The sequence below is a fragment of the Mustelus asterias genome, chromosome 5 (assembly GCF_964213995.1).
Source record: "Mustelus asterias chromosome 5, sMusAst1.hap1.1, whole genome shotgun sequence".
Classification (NCBI taxonomy): domain Eukaryota; kingdom Metazoa; phylum Chordata; class Chondrichthyes; order Carcharhiniformes; family Triakidae; genus Mustelus; species Mustelus asterias.
Window position 1 is genome coordinate 123,404,966 of NC_135805.1, and position 27,393 is coordinate 123,432,358.

Below are 27,393 nucleotides of genomic sequence, written 5' to 3' on the forward strand. Positions count from 1 at the left end.
ATTTAAAGAGTACCATTTAAAGAGCTCATCCCTTGCTATATTGAAGGCAAGTTAACAGAATTAAATTTGATTTGTATTACAGCAAAGAACAAAGAACAAAGAACAATACAGCACAGGAACAGGCCCTTCGGCCCTCCAAGCCCGCGCCGCTCCCCGGTCCAGGATTGAATCCTGAATCCAGGATCCCCGCCCAATTTTCCAGCCTATCTACATACCAATATCCTATCCACCGAGCTGTCCCTCACAGCTATGATGCTTTGTTCATTACAACCTATTAACTTACCCCCACCCCCCCATTCCAGACCATGTGATCTCCAGGGAGAGGCGAAAACCCAGAGTGAAAAACCCCAGGGCCAATATGGGGAAAAAAAAAATCTGGGAAATTCCTCTCCGACCCCCTGAGGCGATCGAAACGAGTCCAGGAGATCACAATGGCCCCCATCGGAAAATGCTTCCCAACCCTAGTCATTTCCACTTCCACGAACACCATATGAATTCCCTGCCCCCGAGACAGGTTCCCAACTATCCGCAGTCTCACTCTGTACTGGCACCAGCAAGATGATCGTAGAATGAAGCCTTGAAACGAGAAACCAGGAACAATTAGCCCGCGCCGCTCCCTGGTCCAAACTAGACCACTCTTTTGTATCCCTCCATTCCCACTCCGTTCATATAGCTGTCTAGATAAGTCTTAAACGTTCCCAGTGTGTCCGCCTCCACCACCTTGCCCGGCAACACATTCCAGGCCCCCACGACCCTCTGTGTGAAATATGTCCTTCTGATATCTGTGTTAAACCTCCCCCCCTTCACCTTGAACCTATGACCCCTCGTGAACGTCACCACCGACCCGGGGAAAAGCTTCCCACCGTTCACCCTATCTATGCCTTTCATAATTTTATACACCTCTATTAAGTCTCCCCTCATCCTCCGTCTTTCCAAGGAGAACAACCCCAGTTTCCCCAATCTCTCCTCATAACCAAGCCCCTCCATACCAGGCAACATCCTGGTAAACCTCCTCTGTACTCTCTCCAAAGCCTCCACGTCCTTCTGGTAGTGTGGCGACCAGAACTGGACGCAGTATTCCAAATGCGGCCGAACCAACGTTCTATACATCTGCAACATCAGACCCCAACTTTTATACTCTATGCCCCGTCCTATAAAGGCAAGCATGCCATATGCCTTCTTCACCACCTTCTCCACCTGTGACGTCACCTTCAATGATCTGTGGACTTGCACACCCAGGTCCCTCTGCGTCTCTACACCCTTTATGGTTCTTCCATTTATCGTGTAGCTCCTCCCTACATTATTCCCACCAAAATGCATCACTTCGCATTTATCAGGATTGAACTCCATCTGCCATTTCCTTGCCCAAATTTCCAGCCTATCTATATCCTTCTGTAGCCTCTGACAAGTTTATCACTATGCCGGGAAATGTTTGTCTAAACATATGTCGCAAAAGAAAAGTAATAAAAATTAAGCATATACATATGGCAAAAATTGACAGAATCAGCGTGCCATCACTGATAGGACCGAGAAGAATAGACTTTTCCATTTCTCCATATACTGTGACATGCAGAATAGAATATTTTATGCCTAAACGACATTTAACAATTAGGAACTCTGCTGTATTATAGCAGTATTAAACCATCAACAGTGAACTGTGCAGACTGATTCTCTGATCAATCTGAAACTTAGGAAGAAAAAAGACTTCCAGTGGCAAAGCAGAGGACAGGAGGGTTGCAAATACAAATTTACCCCTCTTCAAAAAAGGGGAGAGGGGTAAACCAAGTAACTACAAGGTCGTCAGCCTAAATCTGGGCAATGGGAAAATTTGAAAAATTCGGGACAAAATGAATCGTTGCTTGGATAAACATTGGTTAATGAACCAGCATGGAGCTGTTAAAGAGATTGAGACTTGATTGAGCTCTTCAATTAAATAACAGAGGTTTGATGAGGATAGTGTGACTGCTGTTACGTTGATGTTGATTTTCCAAGCCACAAAATATACCAATTAAAACAATTCAAGTCCAAAGGGACAATGGCAGTGTGGATATTAAGTTGACCATCGAACAGAAAGCAAAGAATAATGATTAATGGTTGTTCTTCAGATTGAGGAATATATACAGCAGCACTGTTATTTTTGATATATAATTATGTGATGACCAATCCCCAGGTGAGGGTTCCCCAAATCTGTAAATGTGGATGAGATTCCTCAATTTGTTACCCTCCGTTCCCTCTGTGAGAACTATCTTGCATGAACTTACAATTTGTTGAAATCCTGGACAAGTGTCCAATTTTTTACCCTCTGGCTGGAGTAACCCCAGTTAGTTATGCTCTGCATGAAGAGGGTTTAATTGGCTCCCTTTCTTTATTCACCACCATCTGTTCATTGTAACAAGATTAATCTAAAAGCACCTAATTTAAACAGGCTTTCTTGAGTGAAAAAAGTGAGTCGATTAACTACCAAACACAAGAAAATAATGAATCACATTCATAGAGGTTGGAAATGAGAGTTGAGTCCAAAGTAAGTTTTTAAAAAAAGTATATGGAACAGTCCTTGACTCGTGAGGAGTAGTTGACTGAGTGTTGCAAACATTGCAATTCGGGGTTCCAGCAATGCTGACTTCAGTGGCGAATAGTCAGTTTTCGGGATCCTAGTGCTCTGTAGGTTGGCTGAAAAACTGCTTAGTTTCCTTTGCAGCTGTTATACTTCCACAGAGAGAGAGAGAGATACCTGCAAATAATTTTGCAGGTGTGCTGCTGCTGGCTGACCTTCCTCTGCTGTGTCACACATACTCTGATATGTCCCGCATTAACACACACACACGCACAAACACATACACACACTGCACCCCACCCCCAATCTGGGACATTACACGCAGGATACTTCTTGCTGAGATGATACTCATCGTCCACTTTCCCTTATTGCCTCCACTGGAGATGGCAATTAGTTTCTGCATGCTTTAGAAGTCTTTGTCTGGAAACAGAGGTGCGGTCCCGATGTCTCTCAGATTATCATCCACCAGTAATTCAGCCAGGAACTGACTTTACACCTTCAGCCATCTTTGATTGAAGAACCCATTTTAAAAAACCTCACAGGCCTCATTAAAAATCAATATTTCTGGATGTAATTCAGAGTATTATGCCAATTAGTAACTTGAACTTGGGAATATAGGGAAAGATATTAAAGTTAGCAGTTAACACAAAATTTGGAAAAGTAGTAAATGATAAGGAGGATAGTATCAGACTGGAGGCGAATATAGACAGAATGGTGAAATGTGTAGACAAATGGCAGATTAAATTTAATACTGAGAAGTGATTCTTTTTTAAGGAAGAATAAGGATAAACTAATTGGAGAATCTCAAAAGGAACAGAAAGAATTTAGGGATTTATAAACACAAATCTTTGAAGTTGACAGGGTAAGTTAATAAGGCTAGTAAAAGAGAAACCATATTTTTTGTCTTTATAAATCAAGAAATAGAGAATAAGAAGAAAATGCAGTTGGGGAGGGAGTTCCAGGATGTTTCAGCAATGCTAATGCCATTGAATGTTATGGGGAGGTGGTGAGATTCTTTCCTGTTGGAGATGGTCAATGCCTCTCGCTTGTTTGGCATGAATGTTACTTGTCCAAGCTGCATTTGGACATGGACTGTTTCAATACCTGAGGAGTTGTGAACAGTGCTAAACATTATGCAGTCATCAGCAAACATCCTGTGCAGTCATCAGCGAACATCCCCACTTCGGATCTTATGATGGGAGGGAGTCATTGATGGAGCAGCTGAAGATGTTTGGGCCTATGACACTATGAGGGACTCCTGAAGTGATGCCTTAGGACTGGGATGGTTTGTCTCTGAAAATCACAACCATCTTCCTTTCTGCCAGATATGACTCCAACCAATGGAGAATTTTCCCCCCTAACTTCCATTGACCTCAATCAGTCTTGTTACTTTGATGCCACATTAAGTCAAATGCTTCCTTGATGTCACTCTCACCTCATCTCTGGAATTCAGCTCTTTAGTCCATGTTATGGAAAACCTAGAGAAGTTTTCCTTAGAGCAGAGAGGATTAAGGGAAGATTTAATAGGACAGCTTAAATTTATGAAGGGTATTGGTAAGTGAACATGAGTGTCTGTTTCCACTGGCAGATGGAATAGCAACCAATAGAAATAGTCTAGCAAAGGAAACTGAGTGGAGATGAGGAGAAATAAGAGTTGTTATAGAACATAGAAAAAATACAGCACAAACAGGCCCTTCGGCCCACAAGTTGCGCCCGGTCATGTCCCTACCTACCTAGGCTTATATATAGGCTTACCTATAACCCTCAATCCTATTAAGTCCCATGTACTCATCCAGAAGTCTCTTAAAAGACCTTATCGAGTTTGCCTCCACCCCCACTGACGGCAGCCGATTCCAGTCACCCACCACCCTCCGAGTGAAAAACTTACCCCCTGACATCTCCTCTGTACCTACTCCCCAGCACCTTAAACCTGTGTCCTCTCGTAGCAGCCATTTCAGCCCTGGGAAAAAGCCTCCGAGAATCCACCCGATCTATACCTCTCAACATCTTGTACACCTCTATCAGGTCACCTCTCATCCTTCATCTCTCCAAGGAGAAAAGACCGAGCTCCCTCAACCTATCCTCATAAGGCATGCCAACCAATCTAGGCAACATCCTTGTAAATCTTCTCTGCACCCTTTCAATCATTTCCACATCCCTCCTGTAATGAGGCAACCAGAACTGAGCACATACTCCAAGTGGGGTCTGACGAGGGTCTTATAAAGCTGCATCATTATCTCCCAACTCCTAAACTCAATCCCTCGATTGATGAAGGCCAGCACACCATACGCCTTCTTAACCACCTCCTCTACCTGCGAGGCGGATTTAAGAGTTCTATGGACCCGGACCCCAAGGTCCTTCTGATCCTCTACACTACTAAGAGTCTTACCCTTGATATTATACTCCTTCATCCCATTTGACCTGCCAAAATGGACCACTACACATTTATCCGGGTTGAAGTCCATCTGCCACTTCTCCACCCCCAGTCTTGCATCCAATCTATGTCACGCTGCAGCTTCTGACATCCCTCCAACCTATCCACAACACCACCAACCTTCGTGTCGTCGACAAACTTACCAACCCATCCCTCCACTTCCTCATCCAGGTCATTTATGAAAATGACAAACAGCAAGGGTCCCAGAACAGATCCCTGGGGCACACCACTGGTGACCGACCTCCATTCAGAAAAATACCCATCTACAACCACTCTCTGCCTTCTGCAGGCAAGCCAGTTCTGGATCCACAAGGCAACAGCCCCTTGGATCTCATGCCCTCTCACTTTCTCGAGAAGTCTTGCATGGGGGACCTTATCGAACGCCTTGCTGAAGTCCATCTAAACCACATCTACCACTTTTCCTTCGTCAGTGTGTTTAGTCATATTTTCAAAGAACTCCACCAGGCTCGTAAGGCACGATTTGCCTTTGACAAAACCGTGCTGACTACTTTTGAGCATACTAAACTTCTCTAAATGTTCATAAATCCTGTCCCTCAGGATCTTCTCCATCAACTTACCAACCACTGAGGTTAGACTCACCGGTCGGTAATTTCCTGGGCTATCCCTATTCCCTTTCTTGAATATAGGAACCACATCCGCAATCCTCCAATCCTCTGGAACCTCTCTCATCTCCATCAACGATGCAAAGATCATTGCCAGAGGCTCTGCAGTCTCTTCCCTCGCCTCCCACAGTAACCTGGGGTACATCCCATCCGGTCCCGGCGACTTATCTATCTTGATGCTGTTCAAAATTTCCAACACATCCTCTTTCGTAATGTCCACATACTCAATCTTTTCAGTCCACCTCAATCCTGTAGTACAACCACCCAGGTCTTTTTCCACCGTGAATACCGAGGCAAAATATTCATTAAGCACCTCTGCTATTTCTTCCGGTTCTGTACAGACTTTCTCACCTTCACCTATTATAGGTCCTATTCCTTCACATCTCATGCTTCTACTCTTCACATATTTATAAAATGCCTTAGGGTTCTCCTTAATCTTACCTGCCAAGGCCTTCTCGTGACCCCTTCTGGCTCTCCTAATTTCTTTCTTAAATCCCTTCCTACAAGCCGTATACTCATCTAGATCCCTATCATCGCCTAGCTCTCTGAACCTTATGTACGCTTTCCTTTTCTTTTTGACTAGGTTCAGCGCAGCTTTCGTGCACCACGGTTCCCGTAACCTACCAAAACTTCCCTGTCTCATCGGAACGTTGTCATGCAGAACTCCAGACAAACATTCCTTGAAAATCTGCCACCTTACTTCGGTACTTTTCCTCAAGAATACCTCCTTCCAATTTACGCCTCTAATCTCCTGCCGAATGGCTTCATATTTCCCCTTACTCCAGATAAACACTTTCCTAGCTTGCCTGATCCTATCTCTTTCCAATGCTAACGTAAAGGAGATAGAGTTATGATCACTATCCCCAAGATGTTCCCCACTGAGAGATCCGACACCTGTCCAGGCTCATTAGCCAGTACCAGATCGAGTACAGCCTCTCCTCTTGTAGGCTTATCCACATGCTGTGTCAGGAAACCCTCTTGAACACACCTAACAAACTCCTCCCCATCCAAACCCCTTACCCTAGGGATATTCCAATCGATGTTTGGGAAATTAAAGTCTCCCATCAGATGTTATTACTACATCTCAGTAAGAAGTCTCACAACACCAGGTTAAAGTCCAACAGGTTTATTTGGTAGCAAATACCATAAGCTTTCAGAGCGCTGCTCCTTCGTCAGATGGAGTGGAAATGTGCTCTCAAACAGTGCACAGAGACACAAAATCAAGTTACAGAATACTGATTAGGATGCGAATCCCTAAAGCCAGTCAGGTCTTAAAGGTACAGACAATGTGGGTGGAGGGAGCATTAAACACAGGTTAAAGAGATGTGTATTGTCCCCAGACAGAACAGCTAGTGAGATTCTGCAAGCCCAGGAGGCAAGCTGTGGGGGTTACTGATAATGTGACATAAATCCAACATCCCGGTTTAGGCCGTCCTCATGTGTGCGGAACTTGGCTATCAGTTTCTGCTCAGCGACTCTGCGCTGTCGTGTGTCATGAAGGCCGCCTTGGAGAACGCTTACCTGAAGATCCATTCAGGATCTTCAGGTAAGTGTTCTCCAAGGCGGCCTTCACGACACACGACAGCACAGAGTCGCTGAGCAGAAACTGATAGCCAAGTTCCGCACACATGAGGACGGCCTAAACCGGGATGTTGGATTTATGTCACATTATCAGTAACCCCCACAGCTTGCCTCCTGGGTTTGCAGAATCTCACTAGCTGTTCTGTCTGGGGACAATACACATCTCTTTAACCTGTGTTTAATGCTCCCTCCACCCACATTGTCTGTACCTTTAAGACCTGGCTGGCTTTAGGGATTCGCATTCTAATCAGTATTCTGTAACTTGATTTTGTGTCTCTGTGCACTGTTTGAGAGCACATTTCCACTCCATCTGACGAAGGAGCAGCGCTCCGAAAGCTTATGGTATTTGCTACCAAATAAACCTGTTGGACTTTAACCTGGTGTTGTGAGACTTCTTACTGTGTTCACCCCAGTCCAACGCCGGCATCTCTACATCATTACTACATCTTTCCAGGATCTGTTTCCCTATCTGCTCCTCAACATCCCTGTTACTATTGGGCGGCCTGTAGAAAACAACCAGCAAAGTTATCGACCCCTTCCCACTCCGAACTTCCACCCACAGAGACTCCGTAGACAATCCCTCCACGGCTTCCACCTTCTCTACAGCTGTGACACTATCCCTGATCAGCAGTGTCACTCCCCCCACCCCTTTTGCCTCCCTCTCTGTCCTTTCTGAAACATCTGAAACCCGGCACCTGAAGTATCCAGTCCTGTCCCTGTCCCCAAGTCTCCATAATGGCCACCACATCACACTTCCAAGCATCGATCCACACTCTAAGCTCATCCACTTTATTCACTACATTCCTGGCGTTAAAATAGACACATCTCAAACCTTTGTTCTGAGCTCTCCCCTTCTCCATCACCCGTCTATGATCTGGAATACAGGAAAGTGAAAGCAGATTCAATTGTAACTGAGCTGGATGTATATTCAAGAAGGTGAAATTTGCAGAGCTAAGCGACCAGAGCAGTACTGAGGCTGATTGGATAGTTTTCTAAATAACTGGCACAGGCATGTTGACTGAATGACCTTCTGCTATGCTACAAGATTCTATGATTCTGCATAATGTAATGAACGAGGTAAAGGTGGCAGCCATTTTACAACAAGCAACATACTATCACCAATGTTGAGTTGACCAACCAGTTAATCAGCTTTTGGTTCGTGAGAGAAGTCCTAGTTCTTCTTTGATTAAAGGTATCAATATCTATCTGAATGACTGAAACAAGCAGATGCATTCTCATTTGACCTTACACCTGAAGCATGATGTCTATTTTATGTATAAGAACAGCTGTACTTCTTCAGTGTGTACTTAGTGAGAGTCTTTATTGAACTGTTGGAAATGGGTGCCTGCAGTGTTTGCCTCATGGCAGAGTCACATGACTATAGCAAGTCAGTAAGTCAGGTAGTATAAGATTGCATTTCCAAAACCCCAATACCCCCCTTTTCATATAAAAATTAAACAAACATTCCCTTTTTCCTAGCAACCAAAAGACACATTTGCATACACAATCCTATGTGACTGTGAGTTACCCAAGTTACCCGCATTAACAACTATTTGTTCTAGTGGACGAGAAATTGATTTTTGAACCCTGGAAATGATGCAGACAAGATACTGAAAACCTAGGAAATCCAAAATCCTGGGTTTTCAGTATCTGTCTTAGTTAAATATTTCCACCTGTCTTAGTTAAATATTTCCCAGCCTCAGTCATTCTGTCTCAGTAAAGACAATCAGATTAAACCCATTCATCTCTGGCTGTGTCATGAATTCATCTATTTAAGTAAGATAGCACCAAGCAACCAACTATCCAACTGGCGAATGTTGTTCCTCTGTTTAAGAAAGGGAATAGAAATGACCCTGGTAATTATAGACCGGTTAGTCTTACTTCGGTGGTTGGTAAATTGATGGAAAAGGTCCTTAGGGATGGGATTTACGACCATTTAGAAAGATGCGGATTAATCCAGGATAGTCAGCACGGATTCGTGAAGGGCAAGTCGTGCCTCACAAATTTGATAGAATTTTTTGAGGAGGTAACTAAGTGTGTTGATGAAGGTAGGGCAGTTGATGTCATATACATGGATTTTAGTAAGGCGTTTGATAAGGTCCCCCATGGTCGGCTTATGATGAAAGTGAGGAGGTGTGGGATAGAGGGAAAGTTGGCCGATTGGATAGGTAACTGGCTGTCTGATCGAAGACAGAGGGTGGTGGTGGACGGAAAATTTTCGGATTGGAGGCAGGTTGCTAGCGGAGTGCCGCAGGGATCAGTGCTTGGTCCTCTGCTCTTTGTGATTTTTATTAATGACTTAGAGGAGGGGGCTGAAGGGTGGATCAGTAAATTTGCTGATGACACCAAGATTGGTGGAGTAGTGGATGAGGTGGAGGGCTGTTGTAGGCTGCAAAGAGACATAGATAGGATGCAAAGCTGGGCTGAAAAATGGCAAATGGAGTTTAACCCTGATAAATGTGAGGTGATTCATTTTGGTAGGACTAATTTAAATGTGGATTACAGGGTCAAAGGTAGGGTTCTGAAGACTGTGGAGGAACAGAGAGATCTTGGGGTTCATATCCACAGATCTCTAAAGGTTGCCACTCAAGTGGACAGAGCTGTGAAGAAGGCCTATAGTGTGTTAGCTTTTATTAACAGGGGGTTGGAGTTTAAGAGCCGTGGGGTTATGCTGCAACTGTACAGGACCTTGGTGAGACCACATTTGGAATATTGTGTGCAGTTCTGGTCACCTCACTATAAGAAGGATGTGGAAGCGCTGGAAAGAGTGCAGAGGAGATTTACCAGGATGCTGCCTGGTTTGGAGGGTAGGTCTTATGAGGAAAGGTTGAGGGAGCTAGGGCTGTTCTCTCTGGAGCGGAGGAGGCTGAGGGGAGACTTAATAGAGGTTTATAAAATGATGAAGGGGATCGATAGAGTGAACGTTCAAAGACTATTTCCGCGGGTGGATGGAGCTATTACAAGGGGGCATAACTATAGGGTTCATGGTGGGAGATATAGGAAGGATATCAGAGGTAGGTTCTTTACGCAGAGAGTGGTTGGGGTGTGGAATGGACTGCCTGCAGTGATAGTGGAGTCAGACACTTTAGGAACATTTAAGCGGTTATTGGATAGGCACATGGAGCACACCAGGATGATAGGGAGTGGGATAGCTTGATCTTGGTTTCAGATAAAGCTCGGCACAACATTGTGGGCCGAAGGGCCTGTTCTGTGCTGTACTGTTCTATGTTCTATGTTCTATCCCCATAGGTAGCATTGCAGCATGCCTGCATGAAGGTGGGACCATTTCTAAGCCACAACTAACCATTATTGTCAATGGGAGCAGATATCAGAGTAATTTAATGCCACTCTATTACAGTCAGTACCACTGAGAACCTTTGGTTTCATGTCAGTGGTCACCTGATATGAACTACACAAACCAATCACATTGTGCATTGAAATGAATACTTATTCAGCAATTCATATTCATGAAAAATCATCTTTTTCATCAATTGCCTCATGATTTCAGAATCACAGTGCATCTCTGGAGAGTCCATGTGCTTGGTGAAATGAATCAGGCGTACGCTACTAGAATATATCTAGGAAACTACTTCCCATGTCTGTTGATATACTCCAATTACTTGTGGGGTGTCTTTCAGACCCATAGAGGGCATTCTCATGCCATCTAACAATGATCTGCAGGTAAACACGAGGAAGCAGCCTTTTCCTGTTTTGCCTTGCAGCTATATTCATGTAGAAATTCTCTCCATGGTGCATGTACCCAGGGAATTAGCAGCACTTTGGATATGAATATTGACTGTCCCCACATTTGCACACCCTATTTTGTGAGAAGTAGGTAACAATATGCTAATGAAGACTGATTAATGCCTAATAATACTCTTTGTATTGTTTTAATAGCCTTCAAAAACTAAGCTATGTTAAATAGGATTCTCTCTCTTCGATTTTCATCCAGCAAATTCCTATAATCCAAATGGGTGGCGCGGTCGTACAGTAGTTAACACTGCTGCCTCACAGCTCCAGGAACTCGGGTTCGATTCCAGCCTTGGGTAACAGTCTGTATGGAATTTGCATGTTTTCCCCGTGTCAGCGTGGGTTTCCTCTGGTTGCTCCAGTTTCCTTCCACAGTCCAAAGATGTGCAGGTTAGGTGGATTGGCCATGCTAAATTACCCCTCAGCGTCCCAAGTTGTGTAGGTTAGATGGATTAGCCATGGTAAATGTGTGGGGTTACAGGGATAGGGTGGGGGAGAGGGCCTCGTCAGACAGTCAGTGCAGACTCAATGGGCTGAATGGCCTCTTTTGCACCATAGGGATTCTATGATTCCTCAAATATCTATTAGACTTTAAAAGGGAGTTCACTGTGTTGGTGATAGATCTTCTATTCTGTTGCTTTCTATATGTTGTGTTGTATGTCAAATGATGCATGTTGCATTCATGTGATAAAGTTAGGAATTTAAGATAACTTATTTCACAATACTATGAACTCCCAAGTTGGGTCCAATCAAAATGATGCTGTTATGTCTTCTGGTTCCCGTAAGTTAGAAATAATTACACTTTAGACTTAAAGTGTTTCATTGGTAGGGATTTTCTCTGATATTGGCATAGGTCAATGTCGGGTGGGTAATGCTTGGGCAGTGACCAGCTGTTGCCATGATAGTTCCCAGCCTCGGGTGCTGGGGGGTGTTGCCTGGGTAGTGCCTGGGCATGACCCTCTTTCACTGAGCACTGCGCTCACCTGAGCTCCCCTGGAAGGTCTGCTCATCATGTGTGCGTCTTTGGAGACCAGTCATGGCTCATGCTATTCTGCTGTCATGCTACCGTAAATGGATGTTTTGATTGGGGTGTAGGGTCTGACGTATGGACATGATAATGACATGTAAATTTATTATAATGATGTTCCATCAGGAAATGCGGCCCATCATTGACAGGGGAGGGGACAATTGTGTCATGTTTCACGCAGACATGAAATGTGACTTGCCATTTTTACAATATTTTCCCCTTCCGTCATCGATCCCACCTATCATGAACAGGAATTGAAAATCCGAGCGAGTAAGTGCATTCTTGTTGATTTCCATGTGGTTGGTGGACAGATGATACTTTGTTACTCTGCATATCACTGCAATCAGTTCCTATTTCTTAACAAATAATATTACAATGTAACATTGCTCTTCCTTTAAAATAAATACCTCTAAATGAATATAACCATTCCCATCATTAACTTTCTTTTCCACTAGCCGACGCTATAGAGTCATAGAGATTTACAGCATGGAAACAGGCCCTTTAGCCCAACTTGTCCATGCCGCCCTTTTTTTTAAACCCTGAAGCTAATCCCAATTGCCCGCATTTGGCCCATATCCTCCTATACCCATCGTACCCATGTAACTATCTAAAGGCTTTTTAAAAGACAAAATTGTACCCGCCTCTACTACTACCTCTGGCAGCTTGTTCCAGATACTCACCACCCTCTGTGTGAAAGAATTGCCCCTCTGGACACTTCTGTATCTCTCCCCTCTCACCTTAAACCTATGCCCACTAGTTTTAGACACCCCTACCTTTGGGAAAAGAGATTGACTATCTAGCTGATCTGTGCCCCTCATTATTTTATAGACCTCTATAAGGTCACCCCTCAGCCTCCTACGCTCCAAAGAAAAAAGTCCCAGTCTATCCTGCCTCTCCTTATAACTCAATCCATCAAGTCCTGGTAGCATCCTAGTAAATCTTTTCTGCACTCTTTCTAGTTTAATAATACCCTTTCTATAATAGGGTGACCAGAATTGCACACAGTATTCCAAGTGTAGCCTTACTAATATCTTGTACAACTTCAACAAGACATTCCAACTCCTGTATTCAATGTTCTGACCGATGATACCAAGCATGCCGAATGCCTTCTTCACCACTCTGTCCAGCTGTGACTCCACTTTCAAGGAGCTATGAACATGTACCCCTTGATCTCTTTGTTCTGTAACTCTCCCCAACGCCCTACCATTAACTGAGTAGGTGCTGCCCTGGTTCAATCTACCAAAATTCATCATCTTGCATTTGTCTAACTTAAATTCCATCTGCCATTCATCAGCTCACTGGCCCAATTGATCAAGATCCCATTGCAATTGGAGATAACTTTCTTCACTGTCCACTATGCCACCAATCTTCGTGTCATCTGCAAACTTACTAACCATGCCTCCTATATTCTCATCCAAATTATTAATATAAATGACAAATAACAGTGGACCCAGCACTGATCCCTGAGGCACACCACTGGCTATAGTTAAGAAAGCCCACCAACTTTACTCTACTTTCTCAAGAGGCTAAGGAAATTTGGCATGCCCGCTACCACTCTCATCAATTTTTACAGATGCATCATAGAAAGCAACCTTTCTAGATGTATCACAACTTGGTATGGCTCCTGCTCTGACCAAGACTGCAGGAAACTACAAAGAATTGTGAACATAGCCCAGTCCATCACGCAAACCAACTTCCCATCCATTGACTCCGCCTACACTTCCCGCTGCCTCGGAAAAGCAACCAGCATAATCATGTATCCTGGACATACTTTCTTTTTCTGTTGGGAAAAAGATACAAAAGTCTGAGATCACGTACCAACCAACTCAAGAACAGCTTCTTCCCTGCTGCCATCAGACTTTTGAATGGACCTACTTTATATTAAGTTGATCTTTCTCTACACCCTATCTGTGACTGTAACACTATATTCTGCACCCTCTCCTTTCCTTCTCCTCTATGTACTCTATGAATAGTGTGCTTTGTCATATAGCGCGCAAGAAAGAATACTTTTCACTGTATCCTAATACATGTGGCAATAGTAAACCAAATCAATTCAAAAAAATCAAAAATACTGCTTACTGCGTTTGCTGGATCTTATCAGACTATCCCGGGATCATTTGCTGAGGGAGTATCTGTAGCCCTTCACCTTTGCTGGTCTCATCTCAAATTTGACTCCGTTTTGATGATGTTCACCAGGTGATGGATCTTTATACCTGGATATTTTATTTCAGATTTCTACTAATGACAACTTGATGAAAACTGAGATAGGACATCTGCTAGCACTGTTTCTATTCTGGCTTGTATTTCAGAGTAAAATGGTGTGGCTGGGCAATGAATGTTAGGAAAGTATTTAAACAAGAGCCATTTTATATAATGGCTTTGGATTTTTTTTGCTCCACTGTTAACACTGATAATTGAATAAGCAACAGATTTAAACCATTTTTTGGAATCAAATCGGGGTAATGCCAGTAATAGTAGTGGTTAGGATGATTAGGTGGACCTTGTGTGGTGCTATACGTTGATTTCAGTTGTGTTACTGCAGTATGATTGATGCAACATTTGAATCCTCAAATTTCCAATGGGGCAGAATCCCTCTATGAGCGCAGTGAATGATATTGATTATGTGGAACTTAAAAGCCTTTGTGCAACTTCCAGGTTCTCACAACACCAATCATCCTGTGGATGGGTTGCCTGGGATCAGGGAAGGTCGAGACTGTTACATTTTCACATCCATTAATACTTTACACAGTGAACCCTTCATAGTCACTCCTTTGCAAACTCACTTAAATCCTATGTCATTTATACCATCGTATCACAAAAACGTATAATCTGCCTGGAGGTTTGGTCTGCTATTCAACTGAGCCAAAAGCTTTCAGTGTTGAATTCTCTTTCTCATATCTTATTATCATGTGTTTCTGTTCTACAGCAATAATGAAAGGATCCTTTTCTGACAGTCTGGCAGAGGCTCATCACACAGTTCAACAGTTTACAGACAGATAAAGCAGAAGCCCTTAAGGGTCTATTTTACCCCGAACTTGAATGCCGTGCGAGTGACATTGAGCTGTTATGTTCACAGACACTGAATAGGTGAATCATTGTCTCAATCTTTCACATCTGATGAAAATCACTGTTTCACATCTTGAGGAAGAGAAGCTGTGAAAGAGACACAAAAGCCTCACAAATAAAATGGCAATTTAAGCCACGAGTTCATTACAAGGCCTATTCTTTCTGGAAGAAATATTTTAATGCTTCCTGTACTCTTCTATTCAAGACTCTTCAAATACACATTCATGGATTATTTAAAGGGATTAAAAACAGGTGTTTCCCCAAAAATAGTAATATTCTCCTCAATTTGCATCTAATAAAGCTCCAGTCCAATACATTGAACTTCATGTATTAGGGCCTTAATAGTTTAAGAAGCTCATTTTACCAAGTGACATATTTAGAAATGCAATTATTTGATTTGATTTATTATTGTCACATGTATTAGTATACAGTATTGTTTCTTGCGTGCTACACAGACAAAGCATACTGTTCATAGAAAAGGAAAGGAGAGGGTGCAGAATAGAAAGTTACAGTTATCGATAGGATGTAGAGAAAGATCAACTTAATATGAGGTAGGTCCATTCAAAAGTCTGATGGCAGCAGGGAAGAAGCTGTTCTTGAGTCGATTGGTACGTGACCTCAGACTTTTGTATCCTTTTCCCAATGAAAGAACAATTATAACTGGGCCAGTTCCAGACAAAAAATATGATTTTAAAAATGCTATTGTTTGATTCTTGGAATCAAAAGTTAGCCTCAGTAATAGTGACCATAAAACCATCAAGTGGTCACAAAAACCCATCTAGTTCACAAATATCAATTAAGAAAGGAAATCTGCCATCCTTATTTGTTCTGATCTACTTGTGACTCCAGACCCACAGCTCTTAACTCTTCATGAACCTCTGAAGTGGCCTAGCAACCTACTCATTTGTATCAAAACCATTACATAAAATTACAATAAGAATAAAGGCAAAGATCACCTGGCATCTACCCAGGCACCAGACACGACAATGGCATACCCAGCCAATAAATGATCCGACGGAGTCTTTCCTACTAACATCTGACTTGTACCAATATTGGGAGAGCAGTCCCACAGAATTGTCTCTTACAGCTCATGTGCCAGACTCCTACAGCAACATGCCTGTGGCTGTCTTGTTCCACTGGCAGGACAGACCCACCAGAGGGAGTGGCACAGTGGCATGAAATCTCATGACATCACATCAAATATGCGCAAGGGAAACTCTGGCTGATTATTAACTGCTTACTTTGGGTTCTGCCAGGACTGCCCAGCTCCAGACCTCATTACCACTTTAGTCCAAACAAGGACTAAAGATCTGAATTCAAGAAGTGATTAAGAGTTACTGCCTTTGATAGTAAGGCAGCATTTGACTGAGTGGAGTAACAGCTCTAGCTCAATGCTATGCTGATCAGCTAACAGGTATGCTTCTAATGAAATCCTCACAAATCACCCTGCATCATTCCTTAGTGAGCAATTCTGTGTGCATGTACAACAAGCTGTCATTTAAACAATTGACCGCACATTTTGTTCTAACTGCCAACCATCACGTTTGGTGTGTGTCATACTGGGCCTGACCCTCAAGAACAACTTTGAACAAGGTATCAGTCTGGATATGTATGAACATATCTAGCTGCACAGTAAGCTTGAGACTAATATCAGCTGCATAAAAACCTGGCACCCAAACATTTGTTTGACAGGTGGTAAACTATTGGCCTACCATGAAGTGGCAATTTAAGGAATGAATAAACAATCAGTGGCATTGAACCATTGTGAAATATGTAAGTCTAATTTCTTATACATTAATACCAGTACTAGCAGATCTCCTGTGGGATTGCTTGAGCTGAGTCACAGGTTTTGCTCTTTTTTAACAATCGAGATGTTAATGCCAATGGAACTGATTTTTGATGTCTATGTCCCAACAACTTAGCCATATTTTGCCCGTTTTAAGAAGTCTTACTGTTGTCAATATGGTGAATTTGTCACCTACTATGTTGGCGGAAACCGTGCGTACACTGCACTAAAACTGTACATAAAAGTTTTGTACGTTAGGATCCTAAGCTTCTTGCAGGGCCCATTTTCCAATCTCCATTATCCCGGTACTTCCTTTGTCACCTGCTGATCTCAGTCAGAACCCTCATTACAGCTATTATAAATGGACCACATATTGCTTACTAGCTTTTCTGCTTTGTCAGTATCACGCTGGAAAGTTTTCCTGTGGACCATCTCATCGAGATGCCCTTGTGAACAGAAATTGAGGGGGTGCAGCATGGAAGACTAAACAGAACAGGGGAGGCTGAGGAGGAAGAGATGGCTGCTGAATTAACAGAGAATCTTCATGGAACACTTCTACTTTACTGGGAAATAATGGGGGTATTTTATGGAGCCCACAAGAGTGGGAATTGTGGTGTGCAGGAGTGAATTGTGGTGTCCTGACTGAATTAGCCAAAGTTTTGATTTCCTGATGGGGAGACGCGTTGCAAAGTCAACGGTGAGTTTGGGCAGATTGGGTTTCATGCCATCCTGTGGCAGGTTTGTACTTGTAAGATATTTGCATTTCATGAATATTCATCAGCATAAAACATTTTCAAATGACATTCCACCTTCAAAATGAAGTCAGCAGCACACAAAAATCTTATGGCATTTGGTTCACATTTGTTTAAAGGTGGTGTGCACCAGTCGGTTTTGTGTAGTTGTATTTGAGGAAGCAGTTTTTTTTGTTGAACTTTGGCACAAAGGAGGGGAGCAGGAGAATGACTGCTTGCAAGGAGGCTGAGGATTAGGGTTTGGATTTGTCAGGGGGCAGCTGTGGAATGAAGATGGGGGGTGCATGGAGGAGGAGAAGAACGATCCAGATAAGGCCAAATGGTGGGATTGAGGGCTTGGAGGAAGTGAAGGAGGATCCAGGAAAGGTTGGATGGTGGGATTGGAGCCTGGAGGAAGAGACAAGGGCAGGGCCTGGCATCCTGGGTGTGATGGGTGTTGGGGATAGTCAGTCAAGGAAAGAAAATTAGGGTCCTGAAGGGCGGTGTCAGTAATGTTCAAATGTGGGTCCATTTCCGGATGTTACCTGGTAGAGTCCATATAGGCCTTTGAATTGGTCTACAATATTTCAATTATCCCCATTGAGCATGAATGGGACAATGTCTTTTATGATGCAGAGAAGAGAGGGCCAGCTGAACCTGCAAGTTCAGTCATGTTCCACAGAGTGGTAAGTACAACACTGGACACTAACATAAACATTCAATAAAGAGTGAACACAAAAACACAACATTGTCTCTTCAACAATAAAGGAAATATTCCTAACTCCCCTGTAACCATGAATGAAGCTCGTTAGGGCTGTAACTTTTATATCACAGGCTTTTTCAGGCTCAAGTAGGTGGCATTAGCAACATCTCAGTTTGCAGTTCACCAATGTATCGGCAAAGTCACTAGGCTGATCTACATTAAAGGATCTCACAATTCCTTCCCCATTGTCAGACCGAAACAGAGCATGCACTGTGATTCATCCCCATGGCAGACTTCTCCAGGTTTCAAGGTGCCATAAGCTTCACACACGTGTGCTTTCAAATGATCAGCTGAAACTAATGCCACTTTCTTTATGTGCAGCTAGCTTGCGACCGGAGGCAACAAATGCATCATACAGGTCTGTGCCCACTATCCAGACAGTAGCCATGACTCTTTCATCCTTCACCAGTCTTTCGTGTCCCCTTTATTCCAATCAGATTGCCAGGATACAAACCACAGAATGACTAGGGATATCATTCTTGTGAGCTGTGGCTTCCTATCCCTCTGCCCCAGCTCCTGCGCACTTGCTCCTGGTAAATCACCTGGTAATGCCTCTTCTAACCCAGCCTCTGAAGCCCATGTGGTGTTTCTGAACACCATGGTGTTTCTGAACTGGTGCTTTCTGAGTCAAACGCAGAGACAATGCATCTTCAGGAACACGGAGTTCTTCTCCGTTCACTGGCTGAGGACAGTGACATTTTCAACTGCTGAGATATGTGATATCCTTTGAATCCCAATGCAGAAGGAGGCCATTTGGCTCATCACTGACTCTCCAAATAGCATCTTACCCAGTCCCACCCCTATGCATTTACCATGGCTAATCCATCTAACCTAAACATCTTTGGACACTAAGGGGCAATTTAGCATGGCCAATCCACCTAATCTGCACATTTTTGGATACTAAGGGACAATTTAGCATGGCTATTCCACCTAACCTACACATCTTTAGACATCAAGGGGCAATTTAGCATGGCCAATCCACCTAACCTGCACTTCTTTGGAAACTAAGGGGCAATTTAACATAGCCAATACACCTAATCTGCACATGTGGAAGGAAACCACAGCACCCGAAGGAAACCCACACTGTCACCAGCCAAGGCCAGAATCGAACCCGGAGCTCTGGCTCTGAGAGGCCGCAGTGCTAACTACTGTGCCACCATACCACCCTATGAACTTGTGGAGATAATGGCATCTTTACTTTTTAATAAAACAGCATGGCATATGGACACTTTACCTGGACCCAAATTGGAGACCAGAAGGCCAGGTGACTTTTTGTGATTTCTGCTCAGACAAGAACTAACTTATGTCTCTGGAAAGTCATTAAAATGTAAATATACTTGGTGGAAGACCGTCCCTAGAAAAGACATTCAAAATGCAAGGCAACCTATGGAATTTATAGTTCATATTCTTTGGGATTTAGAATAACTCAAGTACTGACTCTGTGTCTGCAAACTTGAAACTTAACAAAGGAGGGTATGAGGAAACCAGTTTGTCCTGAACAGGTGTGAACAGCCACCATTCATCTTCCATTATAAAGCAGTGGATTCTAACATTGTATCAACTATATGGATAATAGGAGTATTGATTCTGTGATCACATGATCAACCTTGACTTTGAGTTAACATATTCTATTACTCCAAGGATAGCTGAGGCAGGTCAGTCTAAAGACTCAGAGGACACAAGAGAGATCAACCACCATCAAGAAGAAAGGAACCCTGCCTAATAAAAAGTCATCCTGGCAGTGAGAGAAGGGCTAATTTGTCCTCACCTGAAGAATTCATCTCCACAGAAGCTCAGCCACAACTTTAGGAGAAAACCCAGAGACTTTCAACTTCAATTTATCTTCAGAGAACCAAGAGACCATAGATCATAGATCATAGAGATTTATAGCATGGAAATAGGCCCTTCGGCCCAGCATGTCCATGCCATTCTTTTTTTAACCACTAAGTTAGTCTCAATTGCTCGCATTTGGCTCACATCCCTCTAAAGCCATCCTACCCATGTAACTGTCTAAAAGACAAAATTGTAGCACTACTACCTCTGGCAGCTTGTTCCAGACACTCACCACCCTCTGTGTGAAACAATTACCCCTCTGGACACTTTAGTATCTCTCCCCTTTCACCTTAAACCTATGCCCTCTAGTTTTAGACTCCCCTATCCTTGGAAAAAGATGTTGACTATCTAACTGATCGAACTGATCTATGCCCCTCATTATCTTATAGACCTCTATAAGATCACCCCTAAGTCACCTACACTTCAGGGAAAAGAGTCACTGTCTATCCAGCCTCCCCTTATAACTCAAATCCAGTAGCATCCTAGTAAATCTTTTCTGCACTCTTTCTAGTTTAATAATATATTTTCTATAATAGGGTGACCAGAACTGTACACAGTATTCCAAGTATGGCCTTACCAAAGTCTTGTACAACTTCAACAAGACGTCCCAACTCCTGTAATCAATGTTCTGACCAATGAAACCAAGCATGCCGAATGTCTTGTTCATCACTCTGTCTACCTGTGACTCAACATTCATGGTGCTAATGAACTTGTACCCCTAGATCTCTTTGTTCTATAACTCTCCCCAACACCCTACCATGAACTGAGTAAGTCCTGATGAATAGCAGATGGAGTTTAATTTAGGTAACTGCGAGGTAGACCGAACCAGGGCAGGACTTACTCACCTTAAACCTATGCCCCCTAGTTTTAGACTCCCCTACCTTTGAGAAAAGATATTGGCTATCTAGCTAATCTATGCCCCTCATTATTTTATAGACCTCTATAAGTTCACCTCCTAAGCCTTCTATGCTCCAGAGAAAAAAGTCCCAGTCTATCCAGCCTCTCCTTATAACCCACACTAGCAAGTCCCGTAACATCCTAGTAAATCTTTCTGTACTCTTTCTAGTTTAATAATATCCTTTCAAGAATAGGGTGACCAGAACTGTACACAGTATTCCAAGTGTGGCCTTACCAATGTCTTGTACAACTTCAACACGATATCCCCACTCCTGTATTCAATGTTCTGACCAAGGAACGAAGAACAAAGAACAAAGAACAGTACAGCACAGGAAACAGGCCTTTCGGCCCTCCAAGCCTGTGCCGCTCCTTGGTCCAACCAGACCAATCGTTTGTATCCCTCCATTCCCAGGCTGCTCATGTGACTATCCAGGTAAGTCTTAAACGATGTCAGCGTGCCTGCCTCCACCACCCTACTTGGCAGCGCATTCCAGGCCCCCACCACCCTCTGTGTAAAAAACATCCCTCTAATATCTGAGTTATACTTCGCCCCTCTCACCTTGAGCCCGTGACCCCTCGTGAACGTCACTTCTGATCTGGGAAAAAGCTTCCCACTGTTCACCCTATCTATCCCCTTCATAATCTTGTACACCTCTATTAGATCTCCCCTCACTCTCCGTCTTTCCAGGGAGAACAACCCCAGTTTACCCAATCTCTCCTCATAGCTAAGACCCTCCATACCAGGTAACATCCTGGTAAACCTTCTCTGCATCTCTCTAACGCCTCCACGTCCTTCTGGTAGTGCTGCGACCAGAACTGGATGCAGTACTCCAAATGTGGCCTAACCAGCGTTCTATACAGCTGCACCATCAGACTCCAGCTTTTATACTCTATACCCCGTCCTATAAAGGCAAGCATACCATATGCCTTCTTCACCACCTTCTCCACCTGTGTTGCCACCTTCAAGGATTTGTGGACTTGCACACCTAGGTCCCTCTGTGTTTCTATACGCCTGATGACTCTGTCATTTATTGTATAACTCCTCCCTACATTATTTCTTCCAAAATGCATCACTTCACATTTATCCGGATTAAACTCCATCTGCCACCTCTCCGCCCAATTTTCCAGCCTATCTATATCCTGCTATATTGCCTGACAATGCTCTTCGCTATCACCAAGTCCAGCCATCTTCGTGTCATCCGCAAACTTGCTGATTACACCAGTTACACCTTCTTCCAAATCATTTATATATATCACAAATAGCAGAGGTCCCAGTACAGAGCCCTGCGGAACACCACTGGTCACAGACCTCCAGCTGGAAAAAGACCCTTTGACCACTACCGACCCTTCGACTAAAGACCCTTCGACCACTACCCTTCGAAACCAAGCATGCCGAATGCCTTCTTCACCACTGTGACCACCTGTCACTCCATTTTCAAGGAACTATGAACCTGTACCCCGAGATCGCTTTGTTCTATAACACTCCCCAACACCCTAGCATTAACTGAGTAACTGCTTCCCTGGTTTGGTCCACCAAAATGCATCACCTCACATTTAAGAACATAAGAACATAAGAAATAGGAGCAGGAGTAGGCCATCTGGCCCTTTGAGCCTGCCCCGCCATTCAACAAGATCATGGCTGATCTGAAGCGAATCAGTTCCACTCACCCGCCTGCTCCCCATAACCCCTAATTCCCTTATCGATCAGAAAACTATCTACCCGTGATTTAAACATATTCAACGAGGAAGCCTCCACCACTTCAATGGGCAGAGAATTCCAGAGATTCACTACCCTCTGAGAGAAGAAGTTCCCCCTCGACTCTGTTCTGAACCGGCCCCCCCTTATTTTGAGGCTGTGCCCTCTAGTTCTGGGTTCCCTTCTAAGTGGAAAGAATCTCTCCACCTCTACCCTATCCAGCTCCTTCATTATCTTATATGTCTCTATAAGATCACCCCTCATCCTTCTAAACTCCAACGAGTACAGACCCAATCTGTTTAATCTCTCCTCATAAGCTACACCCCTCATCTCCAGTATCAACCTGGTGAACCTTCTCTGCACTCCCTCCAAGGCCAATATATCCTTTCGCAAGTAAGGGGACCAAAACTGCACACAGTACTCCAGTTGCGGCCTCACCAGTGCCTTGTACAGTTGCAGCAAGACCTCCCTGCTTTTATATTCTATCCCCCTCGCGATAAAGGCCAACATTCCATTCGCCTTCTTGATCACCTGCTGCACCTGCAGACTGAGTTTTTGCGATTCATGCACAAGGACCCCCAGGTCCCTCTGCACAGTCGCACGATGTAATTTTTCTCCATTTAAATAATATTCCAATTTACTATTATTTCTTCCAAAGTGGATAACCTCACATTTGCTAACGTTATATTCCATCTGCCAGATCCTCGCCCACTCGCTCAGCCTATCCAAATCTCTCTGCAGACTTTCCACGTCCTCCACGCAATTCGCTTTCCCACTCACCTTTGTGTCATCAGCAAACTTGAATACCCTACATTCAGTCCCCTCCTCCAGATCATCTATGTAAATGGTAAACAATTGAGGCCCCAGCACAGATCCATGCGGCACGCCACTGATCACCAACTGCCAACCAGAAAAGCACCCATTTATCCCAACTCTCTGCTTCCTGTTAGATAGCCAATCCCCAATCCACGCCAACACCTTACCCCTAACTCCGTGTACCCCAATCTTCTGCAGCAACCTTTTGTGAGGCACCTTATCGAACGCCTTCTGGAAATCTAAAAACACCACATCCACCGGTTCCCCTCTGTCAACCGCACTAGTGACATTTTCATAAAAGTCCAGTAGATTCGTCAAACACGACTTTCCCTTCATGAATCCATGCTGCGTCTGCTTGATCAAACCATTCTTATTCAGGTGCTCTGTTATTTCCTCTTTAATAATGGACTCTCGCATCTTCCCAACTACGGACGTTAAGCTAACCGGCCTGTAGTTACCCGCCTTTTGTCTACTTCCTTTTTTAAACAGCGGTGTAACAGTAGCTGTATTCCAGTCAGCCGCCACTACCCCAGAGTCCAGCGAATTTTGATAAATTACTACTAACGCATCTGCTATTACCTCAGCCATTTCTTTCAGTACCCTGGGATTCATTCCATCCGGGCCCGGGGACTTGTCTACCTTCAGTCCTATTAGTCTACCAAGCACCACCTCCTTAGTAACAGTAATTGTATTAAGGACCTCCCCTCCCACCAACTCTCGATCTCTAATATTCGGCAAACTATTTGTGTCTTCCACCGTGAAGACCGACACAAAGAACTTATTTAAAGTCTCAGCCATTTCCTCGTTTTCCACTATTAAATCCCCCCTCTCATCTTCCAAGGGTCCAACATTCACTCTAGCCACTCTATTCCTTTTTATATACTTGTAAAAACTTTTACTATCATTTTTTATATTTTGAGCTAGTTTAGTTTCATAATCTATCTTTCCTTTCTTAATCGCTTTCTTAGTCGTTCTTTGTTTTTCTTTAAAGCTTTCCCAATCCACTAATTCTCCACTATTTTTGGCCACTCTGTACGCATCTGATTTTATTTTAATACTCTCCTTTATTTCCTTCGTTATCCACGTCCGGTTATCCTTTTTCTTACAGTCCTTCTTTATCACCGGAATATATTTTTGCTGAGTACTTTAAAAAATCTCCTTAAAAATCCTCCACTGTTCCTCAGCTGTCCTACCTACCAGTCTGCTCGCCCAGTCTACATTAGCCAATTCCACCCTCATCCTATCGTACTCCCCTCTGTTCAAGCAGAGGACACTGGTTTGGGACCCTACTTTCTCACCCTCCATCTGTATCAGAAATTCCACCATATTATGATCACTCATCCCAAGAGGATCCTTCACAAGAAGATCCTTAATCCTACCTGTCTCATTGCACAGAACCAGATCCAAGATAGCTCGCTCTCTCGTAGGTTCTGTAACATACTGTTCAATGAAACAATCCCGACAGCATTCCAAAAACTCTTCCTCAAGCCCTCCACGTCCAATTTGAGTCGACCAATCAATATGTAGGTTAAAATCCCCCATGATTATTGCCGTTCCACTTTTGCACGCATCCATTATTTGCTTGTTTATAGCCCTCCCCACCTCTAAGTTATTATTTGGGGGCCTATAGACCACGCCTACCAGTGTCTTTCTCCCCCTACTATTCCTTATCTCCACCCACAACGATTCCACGTTTTGCTCCTTAGAGCCTATGTCGTCTCTCACTACCGTCCTGATATTATCCTTTATTAACAAAGCAACCCCACCTCCTTTTTCTACCTGTCTATCCTTCCTAAATGCCTGATAACCCTGTATATTCAGTTCCCAGTCCCGGTCACCCTGCAACCACGTTTCTGTGATGGACACTAGATCATATTCATTTGTATGGATTTGTGCCATCAACTCATTTACTTTGTTTCGAATGCTTCGTGCATTCAGGCAAAGTGTCTTTATGCCCGCCTTTATCTGGACCCGGTTTGTTGAAGCGCTACTAACATCTCCCAAGCCCTCTCCTCCTTTAGCTAGTTGTTTATTCACTATACTCCTGGCATTAGAGTAGACACATCTCAATCCTATGGTCTGAACTCTCCCCTTCTCTGTTCCCAGTCCACCTGCCCTCTTGCACTGCCTATAACCCTTCTCTGTTTGTGAGCTACCTTCCTCACTCTCAGTCACGTCACTTTGATCCCCTCCCCCCAACCTATCTCGTTTACACTCTCCCCAGTAGCCTTAGCCAACCTTCCTGCCAGGATATTGGTCCCCCTGGGATTCAAGTGCCACCCGTTTTTAGTATACAGGTCACACCTGCCCCTAAAGAGGTCCCAATGGTCCAGGAACCTGAATCCCTGCCCCCTGCACCATTCCCTCAGCCACACATTCATCCTCCACCTCACTCCATTCCTTTCCTCACCTTCCCGTGGCACAGGCAGCAATCCCGAGATTACTACCTTTGCTTTCCTCCTTCTCAGCTGTCTCCCTAATTCCCTATACTCTTTTTTCATGTTCCCTTCCCCCTTCTTACCCACATCAGCGGTACCAATATGTACCGCTACCTCCGGCTCCTCTCCCTCCCACCTCAGGATTTCTGGGACTCGCCCAGCGACATCCTGGATCCCAGCCCCAGGGAGGCAGACCACCATGCGAGACTCCCGCCTGCCTCCGCAAAATCGCCTGTCCGTCCCCCTGACAGTCGAGTCCCCGATTAATACCGCCTTCCTCCTCCTTTCCTTAGCCCTCTGAGTTACAGGGCCGGACTCCACCCCGGAGACACGGCCACTGCTGCTTTCCCCAGATGGGCTGTCCCCCCCAACAGTACTCAGACAGGAGTACTTGTTATGTAGGGGCACTTCCACCGGGGTGCTCTCAATCACCCGTGTTTTACCCTTCCTGGCTGTCACCCACTTGGCCTCCTCCCGTGGCCCTGGTGTGACCACCTGATGATAGCTCTTGTCTATCACCTCCTCATTCTCCCTCACCCGCCTAAGATCGTCAAGCTGCAGTTCCAGCTCCCTAACACGGGCCCTCAGGAACCACAGCTCGACACACCCCTCACAGATGTGGATGTCCGGGAGGCCAGGTGCCTCCAGGACCTCCCACATACTGCACTGCGAGCAACACACTGGCTTTACACTCATATTTCACCCTTTCTTCCAAGGTACACAGAGAAAAGTAAATTATAAATTTAAAAAAAAGAAACTCACCCCTGCTCGCCCTTTCTGCCTAAGCCCGATGAACCAAAGCCGCTCAGTTCTCACTCAGCTCCCTCTCACTCCGCTGCCCACTCCCAACGCTGCCCGTTAGATAGTGGGGCCTGCCTTTTAAACCTCCCATGCACTAAAAAAAACTCAAAACCCCGCGGCCACTGCTGGTTCCGCGCCAAAATTTAAAAATAATTAAATAAATAAATAACACCCGCGAAAAAGTACTTTAAATTAAATCTTACCCCAAAAGTCCTGTCACCAGTCACACCTCTGCCTTTCTCCAAAGCAACAAATCTAAATTATCTAAATTAAACTCCATCTGCCATTCATCAGCCCACTGGCCCAATTGATCAAGATCCCGTTGCAATCCTAGTTAACCTTCTTCACTGTCCACTATGCCACCAATCGTGGTGTCATCTACAAACTTACTAACCATGCCTCCTAAATTCCCATCCAAATCATTAATAGAAATGATAAATAACAGTGGACCCAACACCGATCTCTGAGGCACATCGCTGGTCACAGACTTCCAGTTTGAAAAACAATCCTCTATCTTCGATCATCAAGCCAAATTTGTATCCAAATGGATACAAAAGGTTTAAGGTTTTATTGAGATAAAATCTTAAATTTGTTTTA

General features: G+C 44.0%; 1 protein-coding gene across 1 annotated transcript in view; it reads right to left on the bottom strand.

Moving 5' to 3' along the window:
• Positions 1-27,393, bottom strand: part of hmgcll1 (3-hydroxymethyl-3-methylglutaryl-CoA lyase like 1) — a 171,667-nt gene that overhangs the window by 54,224 nt on the left and 90,050 nt on the right. The gene's annotated exons all lie outside the window — the stretch shown is intronic.